At 49.7% G+C, this 25,460-nt stretch overlaps 2 protein-coding genes across 4 annotated transcripts in view; both read left to right on the top strand.

The window, feature by feature from the left end:
* Positions 1-25,460, top strand: part of LOC138498168 (zinc finger protein 84-like) — a 228,364-nt gene that overhangs the window by 456 nt on the left and 202,448 nt on the right. For all 3 annotated transcript variants that reach the window (XM_069622048.1, XM_069622049.1, XM_069622047.1), the window contains exon 2: positions 16,701-16,763. The gene's annotated coding sequence lies outside the window, so the exon portion shown is untranslated. The remainder of the gene's footprint in view (positions 1-16,700; positions 16,764-25,460) is intronic.
* Positions 1-25,460, top strand: part of LOC138498166 (zinc finger protein 84-like) — a 32,296-nt gene that overhangs the window by 456 nt on the left and 6,380 nt on the right. Inside the window, exon 2 of the mRNA XM_069622044.1 lies at positions 16,701-16,763. The gene's annotated coding sequence lies outside the window, so the exon portion shown is untranslated. The remainder of the gene's footprint in view (positions 1-16,700; positions 16,764-25,460) is intronic.

The following is a 25,460-nucleotide window of genomic DNA, read 5'->3' as shown; positions in this document are numbered from 1 at the left end:
AAGTGGTGGCTGGGGGTCGGTTGTTGGTGGAGGGGTCGGATGCTGATAGCAAAGCAAAGATTCTGGAGGTACATTGCCTGGGTAGACATGCGGTTAGAGTGTTTGATCAAAGTGGAGTGTCTTGTAAGGGGGTGCTGTATGGAGTGCCAGTGGTTATGAGTATGTCTGAAGTGGAGGAGCAACTGGCGGGAGTGGGGGTGGTGGAGGCATGGAGGTTGGGGAGGAGGGATGCACATGGGGATGTGGTGTCTACAACTGTGGCAGTGAGATTTGAGAGAACGGAGTGTCCGGAGGTGGTGGAGATGGCTTATCAGAGGTATCGTGTGAAAGCATATGTGGCAATGCCATTAAGATGTTATAAATGTCAACGATTTGGACACATGGCAAGAGCATGCAGGAATGAGAGACATTGTGGGAGGTGTGGTGGAGAGCATGATATAAAGGAATGCAAGGTGGGGACTCCGGAGAAATGTGTGAATTGTGGCGGGGAGCATTCTTCCGCGTTTAGGGGATGTGAGAGTTACAGGGTGGCGAGAGAAGTGGTACAGGTGAGGGCGGCGGAAGGTCTGTCTTATGCGCAGGCTATTGCAAAGGTGAAACCAGTACGTGTAGTGAGTGAGGTGAGTAAGGAAAAATTGGTGGTGGATGAGGTTGTGGGAAGAAAGAAAGTGGTGGGTGAAGTGAAAGGTGTAGAAATGGTAGTTGTTTCAAAAACGGAGTTTTTGTGCTTTATAGTGAATGTACTAGATCTAGTTCAGGGGAATACGCCCATCAGTTCATCGGATCTTACGAAAGGAGTGGTGGAAGCTGAGAGGAGGTTTTTGAATGTTGTAGATGTATCAGAAGAAGATGTGTTTAAGAAGGTTGTTAAAGTGCGGAAGTTGAGTGGGGTACCGGTATGAGGATTTTGCAGTGGAACGCGAGGAGTTTGTTGAGGAATGGACAGGAGTTGAAAGCTGTGTTGTGTGAAGAATTGAATGTTGACGTGGTTTGTATTCAGGAGACATGGTTGAGGGGTGATTTAAGATTTGTAATACCAGGTTTTTAGTTGTTTCGTAAGGATAGGGAGAGGGGGAGGTGTGGCTCTAGCAGTTCGAAAGGGGTTGATTGCAAGGGAGATTGCGGTGGATGGAGCAGTAGAGGCGATTGGGGCAGGGATTCGGGTAGGAGGATCAGAAGTATTGGTGCTGAACTATTATAATCCGTGTGAGGTGGTGGAAGTGGGTGTGTTGACTGGAGTGATAAGAGGACATGTGGGATCGTGTGTTTTGTGTGGTGATTTTAACAGTGCCAACACGTTGTGGGGTAGTGATCGGACAGATATGAATGGAGAACTGTTGGAAGACATGGCGGATGAATTGAGTCTGGTATTGCTGAATGATGGATCGGGTACGAGATTGGACGTGAGGACTGGGAAGCTATCGTGCTTGGATTTGACCTGGGTGACTGCTGCAATTGCAGGAGAATGTGATTGGGAGGTGCGTGAGGATGGAGACATGGGGAGTGATCATTCTGCTATTTTGGTGACTGTGAGGGGTGAGGTAGGGATCAGGTCACGTATGACTGGAAGTCGGTTGAATTTTAGGAAGGCTGATTGGGAGGTGTACAAAGGAGTGTGTCGGGATTTGATTGTTCCAAGGGGAAGAGAGGGAGGAATGGATGAATGGAATGAACATCTGGTGCAGGGAATGAGAGCGGCGTCTGTGGCAGCAATTCCGGAGGTTGAGAAGGGGAAGGGTGGGAAGATTGAGGTTCCTTGGTGGTCGGTGGAATGTTCAAGAGCAGTGGCAGTACGAAAGAAGGTTAGAGCAAGAGCGGTGAGAACGGGAATGTTGGTGGATCTGATGGCATATAAGAAGGCTAAGGCGGTGGCGCAGAGAGTGATTAGAGAAAGAAAGCGAGGATATTGGAGGGGCTATTGTGGGTCTCTGGGGAGTGCTTCTGGTGTGAGTGAGGTTTGGAAACAGTTCAAACGGATGTCCGGATTAATGAGGTCGCAGGGTGGTATGTCTGTGTTGCTGAAAGGAGAGGAGGTGATTAGTGAGGATGGGGATAAGGCGAATTTGTTGGGGGAGTATTTTGCGGGGGTTCACAGTTCGAGGAACTTCCCAGAAGAGGTGAGGATACGAACGGGTGTGGTAGAGGAGGAGACGAGAGAGGTGGTTGCGAATGTTGGACCTTGGGAGGAACAATATGAGGTTCCATTTTCGATGACAGAGTTGAATGGAGCGATTCGAAAAGGGAAGTGGTCTAGCCCTGGGGTGGATGGAATTATGTATGTATTTTTGGAGAAGTTGCCTGAGGAATGTAAGTTAGAGGTATTAGCGTTGTTTAATGAGATCTGGAAGAATGGAGTTTTGCCTAAGTTGTGGAAAAGAGCGATTGTTGTGGCGATTTTGAAGGGTGGCAAGGTTCCTACAGAATGTAAGTCATATAGACCGATTGCGTTGACTGTTGTGCTGTGGAAGGTTATGGAACGGATGGTGGTTGAGCGACTGGGGTTTTATTTAGAGTCGAATGGATGTTTGAGTGACTTTCAGAGTGGGTTCAGGAGGAATCGGTCGGTGGCTGATCCATTAGTGAGATTAGTGACTGGGGTGGAGGAGGCACTATGTGATGGAGAGTTGGTGGGAGCGTTCTTTTTGGATTTGGAGAAGGCGTATGATATGGTATGGAAGGGAGGGTTGTTAGTAAGACTGTTGGAGATGGGTGTGAAGGGAAGAATGTTTCGGTGGATCAAAGCATTTTTGGCAGATAGGACATTTCAGGTGAGAGTGAGGGGGGTGCTGTCTGAAGTTTGGAAGATGGAGAATGGGACACCACAGGGAAGTGTGATTAGTGCGATGTTGTTTAATGCGATGGTGGATGGGTTGATTCGAGCTTTGGCAGGATGTGGGTGTCAGGTGGATTTCTTTGCGGATGATGGTGTGGTCTGGGTAAGAGGGCGGTGTTTGTTGTTGGTACAGAGACGGTTGCAAGCTGCGATTGTACGCATGGAGGAGTGGTGTGGGAAATGGGGTTTCTCGGTGTCTGTGGATAAGAGTGTGAGTATGGTGTTCTCAAGGAAAAGAGTGCAGCAAGAGTTGAATTTGGTTTTGAAAGGTGTGAGGGTGAAAAGCGTGGAAGAGTTTCGATATTTGGGGGTGATTCTGGATAGAAAGTTGAATTGGAACGTGCAAGTGAATGGAGTGATAGACAAGTGTAAACGCAGGTTGAATTTGTTGCGGGCAGTGACTGGGAAAGAGTGGGGTGCGCAGCAGAAGTGTTTACGGATGTTATATAAGGGATTGATTTTGAGTGTGCTAGATTTTGGATGTCAGGTGGCAGTGGGTTTCACAAAGAGTCAGAAGTTACGATTGGATAGGGTGCAGGCGAGAGCGTTGAGAGTATGTTCGGGTGTGATGAGGTCCTCTCCAATGAATGCGGTTCAGGTACTGGTGGGAGAGATGCCATTGGGATTGAGAAGGGATGTGTTGAATATGAGGTGGTGGGTGAAGTGTAGTGCGAAGAGTGTGGCTCATCCGGTACGTGAATGTTTGCGGTATAATTGGAGGTTTGACTATTATGGGGATCGGTGGAGGAGGAAAGGGGGCACTTTGGGGTTTCACATGTGGGAGAAGGGGGTGCAGTGGGGTGTGGACGAGTTGATGGTTGTGACAGATATGGATCTGGTGAGGTGTCCGATGTGGATGATGAGGTCTCCTAAGGTGTGCTTGGAGTTGACGAGTGTGGTGTCAAAGAAGCGAGGATTGCGGGGTGAGATCAAAGATTTAGGTCAGGCATATGTGGCAGAGAAAGAAGGGTGCAGGGTGTTCACGGATGGTTCAAAGGATCCGGTGTCTGGAAGAGTGGGAATGGCGTACTATTTGGAAAGCACTGGGGAGTATAAAGTGGGGCGTCTGACGGATGATGTGTCAATTTGTACGGCTGAATTGGTGGCGATTGCAATGGCGATTGAAAGGGTATGCGAGTTGAGGTTTGAGAAAGTAGTGGTATTTTCAGCTTCATTGAGTGGGTTGCAGGCGATTGTGGCAGGGGATGGAGATAGGAAGGATGTGATTTTGGATATCAGGAGAAAGATTGATCAATGTGTGCGTGGGGGGATGGATCTGGAGTTGGCGTGGGTCCCCAGTCATAGCGGCATTCTGGGAAATGAGTTAGTGGATCTGGCGGCGGGTGAGGGTATGAGAAGGGAAGCAGTTGATGTAAGGTTGCCTTTGAGTGTGGATGAGACAAAGGTAGTGATGGTGAGGCGGATCATGGATGAGTGGCAGGAAAAGTGGGTGAGTGGGGTAAAAGGTAGGTGGATGTTCGGTATTCGTGAGAAAGTGTCAGTAAAGGTGGATCCGGGAAGTCTAGAATGGAGGAGGGGGGAGGAGGTAATGCTGAATCGATTGAGAATAGGGCATGTGGGGCTCAATGAATATCTGTTTAGAGTTGGGAAACGAGAGTCGAGGGAATGTGCGGTATGTGGAGAGCCTGAGACTGTGGAACATTTTCTGTTTAGGTGTGAGAGATACGCTGTAGAGAGAGAATTGATGAGGGTTCGATTGTCTGCGCAAGGTGTGGCTGAGTTGAGTGGGAAGGCTTTGTTGGGAGGTGACTGGGTGAGTGGCAGGAGGAGGAGTAGTGTGTTGTTGGATTTTGTGAGGCAGACAGGACGGTGGGAGGAATTGTGAGTTTTACGTAGGTTGAATGCTGAATAGTGGATAGGTGCACATCATCCAATTGGATGGGGAAGCGCCTGCGTGGGTCCGCCCACGCGTTCATTAATTAAGAAGAAGAAGGCAGTGACCCGCAGGCGCAGAGAGAGGCCGGGCTTCGTGGCGCGTGTTCAGCTCACACGGCTTCGTTTGCGGGAAGTAGCCGGGATCTGAGGCGGAGGCTCCCGCTGCGGCGCTGATCGAGAGGTAGGTCGAGAGGGGAGCATGCGGCCCTCACAGCGTCACTCACAGTTTGTAAATAATAATAATGTATCTAGCGCTACGAGTGAGCCCTGGGGCCTCTGAGCGCTGCTTATTGCGAGCCACGGTGTGTGGAAAGCGGCTTCCTGCAGCTGGTGCTCAGGCCTGGGGAGGATTATGTGCACCCTTGGCGCTCACTAATTCTGGAGTCAGCAGACAGTGCCCTCCCTCCCTCCCTCCCTCCCTTCCTTCCCATCAACGCTCCACGGCTGGCGAGAGCACTGGCTGCATGCACTAGTACCGCAGAGCAGCGGGCGGGCAGGGGAGAAACCCGCAGCCGCTGACCCGACCGACCGACCGGGGGGGGGGGCGGCCACCAACCGGGGGGGGGGGCGGCCCCCGCCCCCCCCCACCCCTGTCCAGTCAGCGGCTGCGGGTGCAGTGCCATAGGACTCTTATTTAGGGTGTCTCGCAGATGAGCTGCCACTTGCCAGCCACTGTTCTTCCGATTGCTAGGAAATGTGTGTATATGACCTGCTCCTATTAGAGGGGCCGGGAGGTGGTCATGTACCATAGATGCACAAACCGAGCAAGTCGGGACAACCTGCGTCCCGCAGAGCCAACCGGCAAACTGCGGGACAGAGTCCAGAATTACTGTACAATCCTGCACAATACAGGACCCTATAGTTGGCCACCCTTTGTGGGACACGTTGGGGTGCTACAGGTGTGGCCACCCTTTTTGCAAGGCGGCGTGTTTTGTTGCTGCAGGGGGCTGTGTGTGTTTGGGGCTGGGGAGGAATGAGGATAGAGTGGCGGGTCGTGGGGGATTTTGGTGAAGGATGGTATTCAGTGTTCTGTACTTGAGTTTGGAGGGGAGTTGAGGATGATTGGTGTGAGGTTGTTTATGGGTGTTTGTGTTGGTGGTTTAGAATTTTTACAATCCGTGTAGACCTCTTCATGTGGTGGATTTGGAGTAGGCCTTGGGGCAAGTGGCAGATTTTTTTTTGTGGTGATTTTAATTGTCACAATACGTTGTGACATAGTGCTGTGACAGATGTTAATGGGGCTAGTCTTCTTGGGGTGCTTGCTGGCTGAGTGTGGGCTTGTTTTATTGAACTCGCCCGGGCATACTAGGACTGATGTTCATACCGGTATGGGGTCTTATCTGGAATTGACCTGGGTCTCAGTTCTAAGTGTGTCCGGAAACTGAGGACGCATGGTGAGTGATCATGGGTATATATCCGTAGAGGTACATGTCAGGGTCTGCAAGTCCTGCCCAGATGGGGTGTAACTTCTGTAATTTGGATTGGGTGAAGTTTTGAGAGGTGTGTATCAGGTTGATGGGTGTGATGGGCTGGGTGATGCCTTGGGGGTGGGGGTGCCACCCACTGTGGATGAGATGGATTTGGTTCTGCAAGACATCTTTCAGAGTGTTGTGGCGGAACTGGCCCCGGCTTGAAGTGAGCTCTTCGGGAAACCTGAGGTACCATGGTGGTCGTCGGATTGTACAGTGGCTGTTCAGGATAGGAAGAGGAGGTGACTGAATGCCATGCTTATTAAAGCAGTGGCGGATGTGGTCGCCTATAAAAAGGCTAGGGCACTGGTGCAGAGGGTGATTCGGTGTCATAAGCGGGTGTATTGGAGGAATTTTTGTAGTACTCTCTCTAGTGATACTTGTTTGTCGAAGGTGTGGGTGGGTTTTGCTGTAAGACCAGGCAGGCGAGAGGTGGATCTCGTATTTTGGTGATTACTGATGAGGGGTGTGATATGGTGGATGATGGTGGTAAAGCAGAGGCACTGGGAAAGTATTTTGTAGGTGTGCACAGCCCTGAAAATTATTCTCTGATGTCCAGGTGGGAAATGGCAGAGGTTATGGCTGTCAATCGGGGTATGCTGAATGTTGTGGCCAATTGGATATCCAGTATGGATATGTCCTTCACTTTCTTGGAGTGACTTGCGGGCTGTCCGGATGAGGATGGGGTGCATTTTATTTATTTGTAACCTTTGCCGGGTGTTGCCTAGTGGTTGGAAGAGGGCTGTCATCCTGCTGATTCGGCCCATTGCCTTGACATGTACTGAAACTCTAGTGACCAGGTTATTTGCATTATGTCGAGTCTCTATCTCTCCCCTACCAACACACTGTTGATTACATTAACACGTGTTTATAACTCGCCACCGATTTAATGTGTTGTGCACAGGCATGCCTCCTACACATAACTGTGCCTAAGTCGGTGAAACTCGAATTAGCCTATCCTTGCATTCTATTGCTTTTTAAAGTGTTGTGTACATGTAAGCCACCTACACTTGATTGCATATCATAGTAGTTTATGCCACTGGGCTTAAGTGTAACCTGACCTAGCCTACTCCTGGACGCTAATGCTACTTAAGGTGCTGCATGTATGCAAGCTACTATCTCAATGCATTACTATATTACACCAATGCTATTATATCTCTGCACAGCCATTCATGTATTTGATGAACTTTACATATTAAGTCATACCATAATCGAACACTAGCCGTGTTGTGGACTTAGTGCATGCTCTGGCACAAATTCCTTGGGTAAACCTACCCATGCCATAAAGGGAATAAGGACATTGTAAAATTGTGTTGTGGTTCTGTTCCGTAATGGAAATGCCTCCGGGTACTGCGTAGCATGGTCAACAATCGCCAGGAGATGTTTATGTCCTCAGCTGGATGGTTCCAATAGACTCACAATGTCCATACCTATCCGCTGGAAGGGTGGCTGGACCAGGGACATTCATTGCCGGGTAGCCTTGGGTACCACAGCTCGGTTTTTCAGTTGACAGTCCGGGCACTGTCTACAGTATCGGGAGATTTGGCCATGTACCCCTGGCCAATATTTGTATTTATTTAAATTGTATGTAGTGCCTTAAGCCAAGACACTGTACAGATAATCGGGACAGTACATACAATGAATGGTAACAAAAAAATTAAAGCAATCTGTCTCGCTCACCAGGGTGAAGAAGGAAGGTGGGACACCAACGACTTAAGAAAAAGGCAGTAGGAGGACATAGAACGAAGAGAAGGAGGCAGGGCTTTCCGGTTTAGGGGTGCCAGAAGTGAAAAAGACTGAGAGCGAGACTGACCAAAGGGAGGATGGGTAACTACTAGAAGAAATTGGGATGTAGAATGAAGAGATCGTAGAGGAGTATAGAAAGAAACCAGAGAGGAGAAATAGTCGGGTGCAAGATCATGGAGAGATTTGAAGACAAGACAAAAATTCAATTTGAGTTGAGAGTGGAAAGCTAGCCAGCCAAGAGTAGAAAGGGAAGAGGAAATGGAGTTGCAGAAAGAAAGAAGACACAGTAGACAGATGCATTAAAACAGATTTAAGGGGAGCAAGACGAGTAGCAGGAAGCTCCAAGAGATCGGTGGAACAGTCGGGGAAAAGATCAGAGAGGGTATCTGCAGTTTTGTAGCTTGAAATGTAAGAACTGGGCGGGCTTTGCGTATGTTATGCAGATGGAAGCAACAGGCGCGCAGGACAGTGAAATATGGTGAGTGAAGGACAAGGCAGAATCAAGGTGGAGCCCCAAATTGCAAGTAGTGGAAGAAATCAAGAGCTGGGATAGGGTGAACAAAACAAAGGAGGGAGGTATAGGGGGAGGAAGAGTGTTAGCAGAAAAGAACCTCAGTTTTAGCAGCATTAAGAGTAAGATAGTGAGTAGACATCCAATATTTGTTTGATAGTTAATAAACAGGAGGACACTCTTGAGGTGAATGTCAGAAGAGAAAAACGAAAAGCACTGAAAAAGCGGAGTATCATCGGCATAAAAATGGATGTGTAAAACCAAACAAGGAGATAGCCGCAGTGAGAGGGGAATTGTAGAGAGAAAAAAAGGACCCAAACGGAGCCTTGTGGGACACCGCAAGCAAGGGAAAATGTGTTGGATGATTTGCCGGCCCAAGAAACGGAAAATGTTCTTTTGGGGCAGGTATGACTAAAACTAAGAAATAACAGCCAGAAAAATCAAAGGATGAAAGAGAAGCCAAGAGAAGAGGGTGATTAACAGTGTCAAAAGCAGCAGAAAGATCCAGCAAAATAAGAAGAGATGAGTGTTTAGAATAGCGTTCAGTAAGCAAAGAATTCACAACGGAACAAAGAGCAGTTTCCTTGGAAGAATAGAAGATTTTTATAAAACAAAAGTATACACTTGAGGACACCAACTGTTCAAGTAGTTTAAAAAGATAGGGCAATATGGAAATAGGACATACATTTGAAACCAGCAGGGGGTCAGCCGTGGGTTTCTTTAAAATTGGAATACTAGAGGCATGTTTAACCCATTAAGTGCCATGGGTCCCCCGGGTCCCCCCCTCCCAATGCCAAGGCCTTTTTTGGTGATTTAGGCATGTCGCCATTAACTTTTTTGCTACATGAGATATCTCAGCCAAATTTGGCCCCTTTTTTTCCCACATGTAGGGGGTGGGTCGTAACACCACCCAGGAATCCTAGGTTGCTGTACAGGGGTGAGAGAAAATAACCAAAAAGGGGGAAATCTGGAATTTTTTGAAAAAATGCCAATAAAATGATGTACAAGAAGCCTGTGGTTCTTTCCTTTTAAGAGCTAGGAACAAATGGTTTGTTCTTGATTCCCCAATGTCCTGGCTTTCAAGAACAGGTTGAGTGGAAAATATTTTGACGTGGTTATCACCTGTTTTGTGAGAGGTAGGCGATTTTGCCAATTGGACATGCGTGGACGGAATGGAAGAAAAGGGTAGGAAAGCCGTATTGGAGGACAGGAAGGCATAGATTTCTGAAAAGTAGACAAAATTCCAAGTTTAGGAAGGGGTGATTTGCGCAGGTCAGGCAACAACTAGGTAGGGGAAAATTCCATAGTTTGGGGGAAAAGCGGGGAAAATACTGAAAAAAAGGTATGTGGTGGACATGGTTGGCTTGGTACGGCAATGGCTTCTATGAATTTTGAGAAAAACAATGCTCCGATTTCCATGGGTGTCCTTTTTTCAGAAATGCATGGGGTTCCCAGTTTTCTTTGGTGGCTTGGACACCCTACACCCATATCGGTATGGAGTGCAATTCAGGAAAAATCCTGAAACTCAGCTGTCGGAAAAGACTTTGGGTTAACCGTGTTTTAGGCTTTCCCTTTGGCGCCCAGGTATGTGTGCCCACACATGTGATGTACCGATTTCATCGGGACACGTGTGGGGACGCTGGAAGGTAGGCCATGTGTTGTTGGCGGCGTGTTTCGGTGGGTGGCCAGAGCGAAATGTCTGAAAATTGTCTTTATTTCCAGCCAATTTCAGAGACATTTCCCTCTGTCCATTCACCGAAACACGTCGCCAACAACAGATGTTATACCATCTTGCGTTCCCACAGGTGTCCCGACAAAAACGGTACCTCACATGTGTGAATGCACCTACCGGGACGCAAAAGGAAAAGGCTAACCCACTGGTAACTACAAGCCTTTCTTTCGGCACAGCACATTTTGTTCATGTGGGCAGCCTACAGATTTGGCCCTAGGGTGTTGAAGCCAGCAAGGAAAACTGGGAACCCCATGCATTTCCCAAAGGAGGACACCCGTGGGAATCCAGAGATCTGACTTGCGCAAATCTACCCAGAATGTATTACCCACAAGCCCCGTCAAAGACCCACATAGGAGAAGGGTGCCCAAGGCCAGGGACATTATCGCCGACTTTGCTGGAGCTCTGGCTGGCCTGCGTTACAGCTTCTCCCCATCAGGGAGTCCCGGCAGTGTGCCAATACCTCCCCAAAGGGAAAAGCTGTAATGCAGCCCAGCCACAACTCCAGGACGGGTGGAGGGGATGTCCCTGACCTCGGACATCTATGTACCATGTGGGTGTACCGTCCCCTAAGCAAAGCGGCAGCTCCAGGGAGCCCCAGCAGGATCCCCATTCTTCCCTGGAGGTGACATCTGTAGCGTAGCACAGCCAGAGGTACAGCCTGGGCTTGCAGACGGACAACCCATATGGGAGACATCCACTCCCAGGGGAAAAAAGCAATGTTCTGCTGGCATGGGGGGCAATTTGTGGTCTGCCCCTGCAATTGTGTCCCAGCTCACCAAAATATCTGCCCAGACGTCCCATTCCCACCCACACCAACAATCCAACCCCAGTCTCACCCACCCCACTGACAGTGTGCCCTAACCATAGAATAATAAACAGTACTTGCATAACATTGCAGCTGCTTGCATAGAAAAAGCTGTAAACGAAACAAAACATTTGTTACCTACGGTCAACCCAGCAAAACAAATCTACACTCCACTCATGACCCCGCCCCTTGCAAGCCATCCCCGGTGGTCTACTGAACCCCCCCCCCCCCCATGAAAACACATTTGCCTCTTCCTGTACACATGTTGAGAATATCTTTACACATAAGATACTTAATTAGCTTAATAGGATTGTGAGGATATTATCCTGCTGCTTTCTTGCACCATGCACTTTAGCAGACCTGTCATGGCGGGCCAGCAATCCTGTTTGCATTATCATTTTTGTACTTTTTTGCTAGATGCATTTTGCACTTTAGCAGGCTTACCCTCTAGGCGTGACAGCAGACTATGGATTGTTATTATGCCCTTTTGCACTGTTCTGTCACTTGTGTATTCCATTTCCCATGGTGCACCCTGTGAGAAAGTAGAAGGTGTTGCACCCACTAGTCCCTGGGTATCTGTCATCCAGGTGGCCAGTACACGGTCATTGCTTTTGGATCCAGTTCCTGGGGGCGGACCAGGGCGGGAGGATCAGCTGGGTGAGGCATCTTCAGGAAGTGGGAGTGGGACACCGGACGGGAGACAGTGTCCCCTTCCCTGTAACACCTTTACAAACTATGCCTGACAACATTTCTGCTAATTCAAGTGTGTTACCAGGTGGTTGGGGGCAGGACGGGCAGGGAGGAGAGGGTGGTACAAGCATAGCAAACTGACAATAGTGCAGTGTGTGACCAGCAGTTAGGATAGGAGGGGATATGAGCAGGGTATTGTGCCTTTTATAATGTGCCCCTAACAGTGTCTCAGGTGCACAATGCAAAGGGAGGGAGGGGGCAAGGGTAGACGGAAACAGAAGTGCGGGTGATGGGCGAAGGGAGTTGCACCTGGACCAGGAGGGCAGAAATAGTGCAGAGGGTTGTCTCTTAGGGAAGTGCGTAGTGCGGGGGCAAGTAGTGTGGGGACCCGGAGGCAAGTGCAGGGACTGGTGTGGGTCCTGGGACATGTAAGATTCTGAGGTGAGCTAGGCGATCAGTCAGCAAGCTGAGTAGAAGGAGGTGGTGACAGGTAGAAGGCGAGAGGTAGAGAGAAGGCAGAGGAGAAGAGGAAGGTGTTGAGCAGTTTCCGGGAATTTCAAGGAGATCTGGCTCGAGCTGGAGAGAGGCAGGGAGACCATTCTGGAGGGGGGCCCCTGCAGAGGATAAGGGTGTAACCCCAAGTTTCTGTTTGGAAAAACGGCTCACTCTCAGAGTGTTGGAGGAGGATGAGCGTAGTGCTCTAGAGGGATTGTATTTGGGAAGAGTGATTTGTAAGTACTGTGGCCCCCTACCCCAGAAAGTCTTGGTAACTATGCCGAGGGTCTTGTACTTAAACCTTGCTGCCACGGGGAGCCAGTGGAGGGATTTCAGTGCCAGAGAGGTGAGATCCCTGGTCTTGAGGCCAAGGAGAAGTCTCGCGGTTCTGTTCTTGATGGGTTGTAAAGGTCTGAGTGTAGAAGCAGGGAGATTGAGAAAGACACTGTTACAGTAGTCCAGTCCAGAGCTTTGGAGACAATGAGTCTCTGGGGGAAAGTGATAAAAGGTAGGATACCTTGGAGGTGTAGCTGGTAGTGGGATTTCTTGGATGTATCTGAGATGTACGAGGAGAAGGATAGAATGGAATCGAAGATGACCCCCAGGTTGTTTGCCTCACTGGTGGGTAAGGGTGCCGGGCCAAGTTCCACCTGGGAAGAACGGTCAGAGAGAAAGGAGGTAAGCCACGCCAAGGCCTGATCAGTGATGCCCAAGGTATCACAGAGATGATTGATCAGGGTGTTATGGTTCATTGTGTCGAATGCAGAGGAAAGGTCAAGGAGAATGAGGACAGATGGAGAGTTCGTCAGGATTTGAGAGCAGGTCTTCACGGGTGTTCAGGAGAGCAGTTCCGTGCCTCTGGATGCTCTGAAGCCAAACTGATGATCGTGGAGACAACCAACAGATTCTGGGTGAGGGAGTAAGCTGAGATCCAACTTCTTCAGTAGTTTGTCCAGGAAAGAAGTGATGGAAATAGGGCGATAGTTTTCCTGGATAGAAGGGTCGGCAGAAGGTTTTTTGAGTAGTGGGTGCCCCAGGGGCTTTCATAGACCAGACTAGCCTAGTAACCTCCTCAGGTGTGATTGGGGGGGGAATAGGGAGAGGGGGGAGAAGTGTGTGAGAGGGCTCCGAGTATGTTGGTGAATGTGAGGTGGGAGGAAAGGATGCCCAAGGTTTTGTTGGTGAAATGTGATGCAATGCCAAGCAGTGGGCTTGGGTGGGCACAGCGGAAGATGAGGCTGCAGAAGCGTTTGCAAGTTCCTTGCAGGCGTTGAAAAGTTTGGCCCTGTTGTTAGATGCTGCCGAGTGCAGGCTTGAATATGGACTCTTTCTTGCACTGAATGCAGAGTCTATATTGCCTTTGAAGAAGGCGACATGACATTTTGTGTGTAGTAGTGTAGCTAAACATGGTCGCCAACCAAGACCAGGCTGTTTGTGAACATCGATAGGATGACGGACGTCATATTTATGTGTGCAGTGTTCTACCCTTCATTAGCCATGTGATCAAGCACCGAGTGGTGCCAAACGCGTTGCAGATGTTATCTGTTTACCTCCTCAAGACTTGGGCTTTACATAAAATTTGAATATTTTTGCAATGTTTGTGCTTCCATTGTCTGAGATCACGGGAGTGCAGTCCATTCCTATATTCACAAGCTGTTTATGCTCTATATCCAGTATGGGGATTAAAAGCAAAGGAACCGTGCCAGGCATCCTAACACGAAAAAGAAAACTGAGTAAAGTACTGTCGTACGTTGGCTCTTTCCTATAGAGTTGCAGGTGGGTGCGGAGCGCCAGGGTTAGCAGTAAACACCCTCTATGGGTTTGAAGGCACTCTGCGCCTGTCACCGCCATTGCCCGGGCATGCATTGAGGCACTCCCCTGACTGGCAGGGGAGCACTGCAAGCCCCGGCCACTAATAATTACGGACGCTTCCCACAGCAGTGAGCGCTCGGCTTTCAGCCCTCCTGGGCTGGATAAAATTGAAGGGGCCACCCTCCCCCCCCCCTCCCTCCCCCCCTGTCGGGTGGCCTACCAGGACTCCCAGGGCCACACCTGGCAAACGTGGCACAGATTTAAGAGAGTTGTAGGCCCTCCCACCCCCACGCTGGAACTGCCTGCTGGGCTACTTGTAGCATACGCAGCCTAGACAAAGATAATATTTTGTGCCCCTCCCATACACTGTTTCTGCTGCCAACTATAGCTTAGAACTGCTTGCCACAGGGCCATCAACACCAAGAGCAAAATCAGGAAAAGAGTAGTAACAAGGACCTTGAGACCCTCCTGGAAGTAGGGTGTTTTATATATAGATTTTGGTACAGTGCACTGTATGGACTTTGTATATATTTTTTTAAAGACTTTTGGACTTTTATTGTTTAGATACACAGCTGCTTAGGTTATTTGTTTATAGTGTCACTTGAGTTCCACTTTTTTTTAAATACACAAAACTCGCAAAACCGCCTATTGGTGTGCCAGAAGAGAAAAGTATGTACGAGCATATAACAAATAAAAGAACCGTACACCAGCATTCCTTTATCCGCTTTGACTTCAGAGCCTTTTGGATGATGTGCTGTAGGATGTGAGCGCCTTTTTATCGGCAGCCTGCTTTCCGTAACAGTGCTTTTTAAATATTTTCCTTGGGTTTCTTTCCCATCTTGTGGCTTCCTGCTGTGTGTTTGCAGGCAGTCCTCCCCACCGACTGGCCACCCCTACTGGGTATGATTGGCTCCCAAATGCATCACGTGACCTGATGCAACCATCTTCTGAAAACCGCCCTGGGCAGCTGGCTAAGGGCCAGAGGCAAAGGGCAGCCTCCTTCCTTGGCATATCCCCTTCCCTGTTTGCCCCTCTTCACCTGTGGACACCGACGGAACACCCTACAGCCACTACTCGGGTAAGTTGGTGTGGGCAGGGACCTCAGCCATTTCTTGTATCCAGTAAAACCCTACCACCTCTACATTACTAACCACATGGTCCAACATGGAGTTGTTTTACACTGCACACTCTCTAGTTAGCCAAATGTGTTGAAGATAGAAGGAATGGATAGGTAGCCAAGGTATTGCACTAGAAGGAATTGAGGATGGGTTATGTTTGGCACTTGGAGGTATTGTGAGGGTAACTATTGTGTAGCAATTGGAAAACTGTGAGAGTGACTAGGGATTTGCACTTGGAGAGGTTTGTGAGGGAATCCAGTGCATTCCACTGGGAGGAACATTGAGGGCAGGCACTGTGCTCCACTTGGATGAGTATTGGGCATGTTTTTTTAATTTCTTATCTGATGTAACTCATTTTACGGGTAATGATTGCATCCATAAGTGGAAATGAGGTACACAAGTAAGGATTCAGATGGAGGAGACTGACACACAGATGTTATGGTGATTGCGAAAGATTTTTATTAGCAAAGAAAATAAAGAGAAAACCTTACTTTCCCTAATTCTGGGAGGGTTTTCCCTGCCTCAACTTAAATACTAACAGGGTTGTTAGTATGTTGTAATGACTTGGAGTCCACCCACCGTCCTGTGTCAAAGTCCCTATCTCTGTTCCTTACACTCGTAACTAAACTAAAGGTTGTGCCAATGTCTTTGGTCCAGGAGAAGGACTCCCTTCTCCTGGACTGGGTATTGCTGTTCTGCCACGTACTGTCATGAAGAAGATGATATCTCTCGTATGAATCTTCCTTTGGGATTTCAGTCTTTCCCCTGACTCAATTGTAGCCTCGCGAACCGGCCGGTCCTGGGCTCTTCTGGCTTCTGTCTAGAGTTTCTTGTGGCTTCTCGCTCTCCGGTGTGCTGCAGTGGCTCCACTGCATCTGGTTCCTCTTAGGCTGTGCATCTTCTCTCGGCCATGAGTTCAGCTGCCTCACAGGCCTGGACCTCTGCTCCCCCCCTCGCTTTCTCGCTTTGTCTGCACGAACCAGATGGGTATGTCGCTGCTTGCCTCTAAGTGTCCCGGTCAGCCACCTCTTCTGTTCTCTGCTCTGACACTCCAGGGAATGATTGCCCCTTCCTTTAGACCCTCGTCATTTCAGATTCTTCAATGTAAGTTTGAGGACCACTAGAAGAATGGTCACCTATGTTGCTAGTAGCACTCTTCGTGGTTCCGTACCTCCTCCCAGTACTTGTTCCATAAGTCTCCCTTGGGTAGTCTGTACTCTTCTTCGTCCAAGTAGGTGTTGGACCTATGGTCCTAAACATATACATGGGGTGACAAGGTCTGGATTTGGGGTATGTATTGGGGACATGAGGGCTGGTTTGGGAGGGTGATTGTACCGCTTTCTCCCTGGACGTTTGTCCTTGTCCCCAGAGGTGGAGTCTCTCCCCATGAGATCCTCCCACTGTTTTCCACCCACAGGCGGACTGCTGGATAGCGGCCTGAACCGCTCTAGCCTCAAGGGAAGGAGCTCCTCCTTGGGGAGAAATAAGTGATGACATCCAGGGATTCATCACAATGGTAATGAAAGCAATGCAATGATTATAATTGAACAAGATGCCGTACAGACACTTAACTAAAAAAATATAATTTTTTAGGTGCATTGCAGTTGAGCATCTGCAGATCGGTGGAGTGACCGGGATGGCCAATCAATGCTTCAGGTAAGAGGAATAATTGTTTCCATGTTCTTCAAGCAGCTGCATTTATCTTCTGTCTTAAACGTTTCTACTCTGGGCTCGTTTGGATTTGAAAGATGCCAGCAAAAGCTCAAAGCAAAACAACTCCTATAATCTACCTTCCAAGACCACTGCCAGGGCCCCAACAGTGTTGAGGCAAGTTCCAGTTTGGGGATGGTGCAAAGCCTTTTTCAGGGGGACCTAAACTCCAACCCCGACAGAGAAATGGCTGATTACTTTCACCGCGGGGGATAAAGTATGTAAAGGTAGAAAGAAGGGCACTACTGAAACGGCTGTCCTAGACAACCATTCTCTGCTCAAACGGGTATAGCCGCCATTACAGATAGTGGAAGGGACAGAGCTGCGAGCAGTATTGCTGAGAGAGAGGCGCTGTCTTTTGCGAGGCAAGACTCTAACCATAATCTGTGAGGTACTCCCGTACTATATGCAAGATGCATGAAGATTATTTTATTTTGATTTTTGCAAATATAAAATCAACATTGATATATCACAATTGTCATATCGCATATGCCCTCCACCCTCCCTTCCCATAGCAGATACTCTTATGCCTTTTTGTCCTTGGTCTTCCATCCCCCCATAGTAACCCAACTTCCACTCCCTTGTTAACCTATGCTGTATTGTAACAATAACAAACTACCTTGAACTTGAACAAACCACCCACCAGAACCCGTCTGTAGAGGTGTAACCACCATTTGCGCCACCTTTTCTAGTGGAACTTGGCGGCTGGATACCTCCTGGTATCCACAAGTAGAAAAAAGGGACCTTCCGAGGACTGAACCTGCTGATCGGCTTCCAATGCACAGATTCCCAGTTCTAGATCCAGGAAGGTGCTTGTGGGTTTCACCAAGCTTGCAGCCTCTCCGTGCTCTCTGGTGGTCATGTCTACTCATGCCTGTGCACTTCATTTGTAGTGACGTCTCTTATACCAGCTGAACATTACGAGTTATTGTCCTTCTCAGCAATGAGTTTAATTTGACTGGTGTCCACACATGCATTCACCTCTTTTGTAGTCTGAAAGAACAGAGCCCTCCCCTTGTGAAGCACTTTTAGTTTTGCTGGGTAAAGGAGCATGTATTTAATTCCTTGCCGCCTCAGCCTTTGATTTGTCGGGATAAATTGACCTCTCCTTCTCTGGACTTGCAGCGTGTTTCCGGGATGAATTGCCAATGCTGCAGATCCTCTACGGCCAATTTCATGAAGCAATGCTGCACTAGCCCACTGTACTCCACCTCACTCTTTCATTACCTCCACTTGCACACCAGTGGCAGGCTTGGAGCACATGGATCTTGACATTAGGAACACCATGGCCCACCCTGGCAGCCCCCCCCCCCCCCCCGATCCCCATGAGACCTGTTCTGACTTGAGTGTCGTGTAGACCGTTGAGACCTCCGTCCCCAAGTGATGCACAGGGGAATCAAAAGAACCCTGCTGTGCGACCTTTTGAGCCACAGGTGGGAGATGTTGCTTCCTGGATCCACGGAACCTCAGGAACACCGATGCTGCTGCAGAAAGAATGGAGTTAAGTACCAGGCAAATACAATAGAATACAAGAATCACAGGATCTGAATAATCACCTATCCGGTGGTTAGAAAACCCGGGAGACCTAGTGAAGGAGGTTCGAGACTCAGATGAGAGGTAGTCCCCAGAACAACAGGGACCGGAATCACACGTGGACACAGGACAGCCCACCTGAATCTAGGGCTGGAGGCATAGCGTGAGTCCCAAAAGGGCAGAAGTCAAACAAAGTTCCAAGGGATGATCCGAAGGCAGGTGAGGGACGAGCCGAGGTTCAGCAATGAGTAAACAGTTCCAAACAAAGGTACAAAAGGATAATCCGAGGGAGCCCAGGTGAGTGATCCAAAGTCAAGGTAAACCAATAGAGCAAAGTCCAAACGTAGTGCTAGAGTCGAAAGACAGATGAGAAGCGGTGAGTGCTCCGTGCATCTGTGACGCCCTCCATCGTCACGTGGGAAACGCCGCTCTGGATCACGTGAGCAGATGATTGATGCGGAAGCGTTCTGCCGCCCCTTCTGCTGTATGCTCTCCATGGCAACTGCCAATGCAGGAAGGGCTGCACCCGAGCACGTACATTGTAACCGGTACGCAGCTTTCGGTCCTTTTGGGGCAACCACATCACGTGAGTCTCGAAACCTGGAGGGAGTAGTGTGGGAACCCGGGGAAGGTGTTGTGGAGGTGTTAGCAGTGTTCTGGTGTGCAGAGGAGCGTCTAACATAGCCCCCCCCCCCCCAACGGCCCACGACCCCGTGGGCAGGACGGGTGATCCCGATGTAACTGGGCCACCAACTGAGGAGCGTTAACATCCTGGGCGGAAACCAAGAGCACTCCTCCGGGCCATAACCCGTCCAATCCACCAAATACTGGAGCCCACCCCTAAACCAACGGGAACCCAAATAGCTGACACTTCAAAGACATCAGGGGAGGCCAGGGCCACCGGGGCACGGAAACGGGATGAATCGGGGCAAGGCTTGAGAAGGGAGACATGAAAAACAGGATGGATTCGCCAAGAGCTCGGGAGAACCAGATGAAAAGCCAATGGATTCACAACCTGGGAGATCACCTACGGCCCAACAAAGCGAGGCAGAAGTTTCCGACAACCAACCAGGCGAAGGTGACGGGAAGACAACCACACCCGGGGTACAAGCATGAACAGCAGACAGATCCTTAAGAAAAGCCGTGGCCGCAGGATTCAAAGAGACAGAAGTGTCAGGGACGGGCAAGACCTTGGGGTGTTGGCCATAGAGGGCGTAGAAAGGAGAGAGACCGTAGCAGAGTGAGCCACGTTATTGTAGGCGAACTCGGCAAGCCGTAAAACACTCAACCAGGAGAACTGCTGCTGCAAGATAAGACACCGGAGATACTGCTCCATAGATTGGTTTGTCCTTTCAGTCTGCCCATCAGTCGCGGAGTGATAGGCCGAGGCTTTGTTTCCCCTTTTTCAGACTGTGTGACCATGTAAGAATACTAAATACACTGTAATTTTGAATAACCTCTCTCCTACTGAACCTTTGTGCTATCATTGTATCCAGTTAACGGTTAAGGATGATAACGGCTTGCCTGTCTCCTCTTGCTCTCACAAATTTACCCTGTTTATTTGCAAACTCGGAGTTGCCTTGCAAAGCCACGCAACTCTAGGGAGGTAAATTGCAGGTTGTGGACAACAGGGTTTCACTTCAGTGAAGTGTTTGCTTGCAGTAATATGAAAATAATCACTGCCTGGGGACATGCTTGAGATGGAGACGTGTTCCCCATGAGCCACAACTCACTTGGAATGCATTGGGCTGACAGGTTGTGTTTTGTACTGTTTGATTTTGCATGACTGGATTGACTGCTGGGAGATTATTTAAACCCCAGATCACCACTGAAAATTCAGAACGATAACTGTAGCAATTGATCCTCTGCCTTGCTTGTTCATTACGATAAGCTGTAAAAAAACGGAAGTGTTTGTAACTTAACTGGCTGACAATCTTGTTAGTTACTCTGCTTATGTTAAGGTACACTTCATTCTGTAGCGAGCAAACTTAGTTGGATGACTCTCCCACACATTCTGAACTGTGCATATGTGCTGGAAAGGGAAACTACATTTCCCAGGAGCACCAGAACGGCATAAAGCAAAACATCAGGCACTTCAGCATCAAGCCAGTCTGCGCTGGTCCTCGGCGTTCGAGGTCAGACATCTATATCACTTCACCGTTTTGGTGTTATAGGCCACAAGTAAGAAATGGTTTACCTAAAAAGTATACAACTTCTGATACAATCATAAAGACGGCTTTGCCTTAACAAATTACAGCAGTATGTACTCAGCAGGGGGGAGGAAATCCGTATATCGCATCACACGTAAACCCTCTTATAGCTAACACTATAGCAGCGACGGCTGTCCATTCGGTCCTCAGGAGGCAAGTCTCCCCATTCTGCCAAGTGTTAGGGCAGTAGTTTCTCTTATTACCGCTAACCCTGCCGCTCCTTGGCCCAAGAGACCAACGGGGGCTGTTCCAAGGCTTTCGGAGGAGGATGTCGTTGCCAGGGACCCAAAGGCAGCCCGTAGATGTCCAAGCAGGAATGAACCGGCCGTGACGTCGAGTCCCCACCTGCGCATCCCGGTGGGAGGCTGACTGGCGAACTTAATCAGCGTGTGGAAGACAATCTCCACCAACGGTTGGGTGCTGGATGCTCTCATCCACGGACACACCCTGTAGTTTCAACTAAAGTGTCCCCAAATTCCACTGGTAGCCCGTCATGAAAACCACGTCCCTCAGCTGCTGCTGGAGGTCCGGGCTATGCTAAAGAAAGGGGCAATGGAGCTTGTCCCAATGCTGTTCCGGGGCTCCGTAGTGTACTCAAGGTGCTTCCTTGTGAGAAAGCAGACTGGGTGCTGGAGGCCAATTCTCGATCTCTGACTGAACAAATAAATCACGTACCAGAAGTTTCAAATGGTCACTCTTCAGCACGTCCCTCAGACAACTAGAAGAGGGAGACTTTCTGTCGTCGTTGGACCGGGAGGATGCGTACTTCCAGATCCCAATCCACAAGGGACACCGCAAGTTTCTGCGCTCTGTCGTTCAGGGGAAGCATTACCAATTCAAGGCACTTCCCTTCGGGTTGAAGTTGGCACCAAGGGTCTTCAAGTGCTTGGTGCCGGTGTCAGCATATCTGCGACTGCAAGGGATCCACGTCTAACCTTACTTGGACGACTGGCTCATCCGGGCCAGCTCAAGGAGGATTGCCGTCGACCACACGGCGAAGACCGTCCGTCTACTGACGGCTCTGGGGTTCTCGGTGAATTGTGCAAAGTCCTGCATGACTCCACCAGAGGACGCGCTGTTCCGGGGATCCCGGCTCAATGCAGTATCGTGCCTGCCGTCAGTCGGAGGAGAGCGTGGCAGCCATCCTGGGCAAGGTGCAACGGCTGCTCGCTCTGAAGATCGCCACAGTGAGGGCCATCAAGTCTCTACTCGGCATGTTATGCATTTTACCTCATTCGACTCTGCAGCCTACTGGTACGGCCACTGCAGGGATTCTTTGACGCCCGTTAGATTCAAGTGTCCGGAAGCTTCCAGGACAAGATCGCGTTCAATGAGGGGTTCCGTCGGGCGATAAGATGATGGGGCGGGCGCTCTCATATGACCAGAGGCGCAGATTTCCAGACCCCACCACATCAGGAGACGGTGACGACGGACACATCCCTCGAGGGATGGAGAGCCAACACCGGAAGTCTTCACGCCAGAGGCCTGTGGGTGCTGGAGGAAAAGACATTGCACATCAACATGCTGGAGGTACGGGCAATGTTCTGGGCCCTCAAATGGTTCCTGCCGTCCCTCAAGGGCAAGGTGGTACAGGTCTTTACCGACAATACCACCACAATGTTTTACATCAGAAAGCAGAGGGGCACTAGGTCCCCAGCGCTCTCCAAAGAAGCGCTGGACTTGTGGCATTGCGCTGTCGCTCAGGGGATGTTCCTCATCCCGTTTCATCTGGCAGGAATCCAGAACACGGTCGCTGACTCTCTGAGCAGGGAACTTCGCTCGTGCCACAAGTGGGAACTTCGTCAGGACCTAGCGGAGAATCTGATCTGCAAATGGGGCAATAACCAGACCGACTTATTCGCGACAGCGATGAACACTTAAGTGCCAGAGGTTTCCCAGCAGGTTTCCCCAGCAGGGGGCATGGGGAACGCATTCTCATTCCCTTGGGAAGGCCTCTTTCTGTATGCGTTCCCTCTGTTGCTGTTACTTTGCCATCAGTGAACTCAAACAGTGCTGGATGCCTAATGATCCTCGTTGCACGGCATGGCCGAGGCAGATCTGGTACCTGGACCTTCTCAGCATGTCAGCGTCTCCACCAGTCAAGCTGCCAGTGGTCACGGATCTTCTCGCCAGGGAAGAAGGCGTCATTCTTCACCACGATCCAGGGTCTCTGAACCTGAAGGCTTGGCTCCTGCAGCGCTAGAATTCGGTGGCTACGATCTCCCGGCGGACTGCAAGGAAGTTCTCACCAAGGCTAAGCATTGTATACTTTTAAATGCTACGGACCTAAATGGAAGAGCTTTGCTATTTGGTGGTGTTCCAGAAGATCGACCCGCTGAGGGTAATTCCATATTTGCTGTCGTTGGCCAAATCGGGACTGGCCCACACCTCCATCGAGGTTCATCTGGCGGCTATCTCTCGCTACACCAGATCCCCAGGACAGCCATCCTTGTGGTTGCACCGTTTGGTCAAGGAATTTGTCAAGGGACTATTCCGCTCGTCCCTGCCGGGTAAGGCTCCAGCCTCAGCGTGAGAGCTCTATGTGGTGCTTACCAGGCTCATGGAACCTCAGTTTGTGCCTATGCATTCTGCACCTCAAGTTTTGTGGTGGAAAACTGCTTTTCTTGTGTCCCTCACCTCCACACGATGAGTGGGAGAGATCCAGGCCCTCTCCTGTAAACCACCTTACTTGACTTTTAACAAGACGAGGTTGGTGCTGCGGATGCACCCCTCGTTCATGCCCAAGGCACTGTCAGAGTTTCATCTAACTGAGCCCTTGGTGTTACCTGTGTTTTTTCCGACACCTTCGTCGCCAGCTGAAAGGACTTTGCACTCGCTGGATGTGGCTGGAGCGCTGATGTTTTATGAGGCCCGCATGAAGAGTTTCTGGAAAACTTCTCAGCTCTTTGTGCGCTTTGGTACTGTTAACCATGGGAATACCCTGTCCAAGGCTTCCATTTTGAGGTGGGTCTCCGGCTGTATCACCCACTGTCACTGTTTGGCAAACCGACCGCTGCCTGGCCGTCCGAGAGCCCACTGCTAGAACGGCGTTCCTGTCTGGTGTGCCCCTGCTGGACATCTTCAGGGCTACGATGTGGAGGTCGACGCACACCTTCACGGAATTCTATGCGTCGAATGGGATTCCAGGGAGGAGTCCAGAGTCGGCCAGGCATTGCTGCACAACCTGTTCGCTTGAATGTGAGCCTGGTGAGGAGGTAAGGGATGCTTATGTTGAGCCTTGCCACCTCCCATGGTTGTGCATGTGTGTACTGCTGTGTATTCTTGATTCATGAGCATGTGAATCCATGCCAGACCCCATGCTGGAGAAGGAACAAGTTACTTACTTGTAACTGTTGTTCTCCAGCATGGGTCTGGCATGGATTCTCATGCGAACCCTCCTATCTACCCACCACTCTGCAGCTCTTCTCTTGCTCCTACTGCCACTTTACGTGCTACCAAATCTGAAGATGGCTACGAGAGGAGGGGCTTGGGCAGAGGGCAGTCATTGGCTGGGGGCATTATGATCCAGAGTTCAGTGATTGGTTGTTAGGAGAAAGCCAGTTCAGAAATGAAACTAATTTATTTCTTTACTGAGGATTCCCAGCCTGATGACAGGGAATATTCATGAGCATGTGAATCCATGCTGGAGAACAACAGTTACAGGTAACTTGTTCCATCTTCTGGATTTGGCTTTTCTTCCTCTGTTGCTGTCATGACCCTTGCCCCTTGCCCTCACTGGCAAGTCAGCCTTCCAGTTAGGGCCAGGTCAAAGGCCTTAAAACCTCGTACACGACTCTCTTGGAGTCAGTCCTGGCGCCTTTGGCACCAGGCTCTTAACCATCATGAAGACCAACATTAGAATGGGACTATTTACTTGGGACTATTTAACGTGGGGGTGGGGGGGGTTCAGCCAACATGGAGGCACACACATGGCTCATTTACAAGGAACTGAGCTATGCGGTCTAGTCTTTTAGGTGTGGCAGGCCTGGGACTACTTTACCTGGACTACTTTGGGTGTGGCAGGCCTGGGGCTATTTTACCTGGACTACTTTACCTGAGACTATTTAAACCACACCCAAACAGCAGAACATGCTTTGCGTTATTCTGCTGTGGGCAGCGTAATTCTCACCGTGTCCAGTACTTTGATGCCAGCTTATCTGAAACCAAGGACCTGCAGAGAGGGAGAACACTACGAAACTTACCTGGAACAGTATCCTCTCTTCAATCCATCACTGACTTCAGTTCCACTCACCTGAAGGTACGAACTCCCATCCGGCACCGCATGCATCCTGGAATACCATAACTTGAAAAGAGGAGAAAGAAAGCCAGCATTAGTAAGCGTTTACTCACGTTTCCTACTGAATGAAGAAAGCCACACAATTCTTACCTGGGTAGTTATCTCCTGGTCAGTATCATTGCTGGAACATTACGGCACTCGGCGACGAACATCGAAACTGCAAGTTGAGAAAAGACCCAGGTTAGCAATATAAAAGGCGAAGCAGCATCGCGCATCGCGCATCACTCACCAACAGCATCGCGCACACCGTGTTTTCGCCTACTGGCCCATGCTCCTCTTCAAACTGCATGATAACACCAAAATACCTTTCCATACCTAAAAGGAAAGAAGCAAGACATTATTATTCGAGCTAAGAGGAACATAAGAACTGCGTATAAAGACTGTAAAGCAGCAAACCTACAGAGTCGCAGCAGGCCTGGATTCCCACAGGGGGGCTTGCACCAGTGAAGTAACTGGTTGCTGCTCGCCCCCCACATCTACGTGCCCCTGCCACGAGGAGCAGGACAGAGAATTCACCTTTTACAATATTAAGGTAAGGAGAAGGCCCAAGGGGGAGGAAGGAGTTGAGGCCAAGGGAGGCAGGTAAACATAAAGACAATCTGG

Source organism: Ambystoma mexicanum, chromosome 5q (assembly GCF_040938575.1).
Source record: "Ambystoma mexicanum isolate Mex_15411 chromosome 5q, UKY_AmexF1_1, whole genome shotgun sequence".
Lineage (NCBI taxonomy): Eukaryota > Metazoa > Chordata > Amphibia > Caudata > Ambystomatidae > Ambystoma > Ambystoma mexicanum.
This window is presented reverse-complemented; position numbering and strand designations above follow the sequence as displayed.